General features: G+C 53.8%; 1 protein-coding gene across 1 annotated transcript in view; it reads left to right on the plus strand.

Annotated features, from left to right (window-relative positions):
- The first annotated feature begins 468 nt into the window (after window positions 1–468).
- The window catches only part of ANXA3 (annexin A3), a 57,701-nt gene continuing 57,461 nt past the window's right edge, over window positions 469–708 (plus strand). The window contains exon 1 of the mRNA XM_077770551.1: window positions 469–563. The gene's annotated coding sequence lies outside the window, so the exon portion shown is untranslated. The remainder of the gene's footprint in view (window positions 564–708) is intronic.

Genomic DNA, 708 nt, shown 5'->3' on the forward strand with positions numbered 1-708 from the left:
CCCGCCCCCCACCCTCCTGCCCCCAGAATTACACTGAGCATCTCAGCAGCAAGTCTCCACAGCTTTGAACTGTATCTATGAGCACATGTGCTTCCTCTCCATTTATTTTGTGCATCTGTTGGCAAGATGTGTCTAAGGTATCAGAAAAGCCTAAGAGAGGTTATTGGGAGCGAGGGGCGAGGCAGAATCTGGAAATGCTCAGAAGTTTTTCCATATAAATTAACGGTAATTGCCTCTTCACCTCATGCCATTTTGGCTTAGGGAAGGTTTTATAGGAACTCTACTTCCTCATACCTGGGAAGCCAATATCTACCTTATAGGACTGTTGAAAGATGAGTGCATCCTCGTAAAGAATTCAGAACAAGGCCCGGCACAGTCAATGCTAGATCAACGTTATGGGCTGGCAGTGGCGTCGAACGTCCGCCCTCCGTTCCGGGCCTGAGCTTCTTGGGAGCAGGGGACAGTCTAATCTCTGAATCCACAGTGCCTCGAACAAAATAAGCATTGCAATAAATCTGCGGAATGTAACGCAAGAGAAGGAGAAGTGAAAAGCGAGGAAGCAGGTCTCGGCGCGAGGGTGATGGGAGACGAGGGTGGGAAAGCTTGGATTCCCCGGAGCGCGGAGGGCTGCGGCGCCAGCGTGCAGAGGGGGCGCCCCGGCGGCCGCGGGCGCGGCTGGCTTTTCCCAGGGCCTCCGGCGGCGGTCAG

Source organism: Crocuta crocuta, unplaced genomic scaffold, assembly GCF_008692635.1.
Source record: "Crocuta crocuta isolate KB4526 unplaced genomic scaffold, BGI_CrCroc_1.0 scaffold236, whole genome shotgun sequence".
Taxonomy (NCBI): Eukaryota; Metazoa; Chordata; class Mammalia; order Carnivora; family Hyaenidae; genus Crocuta; species Crocuta crocuta.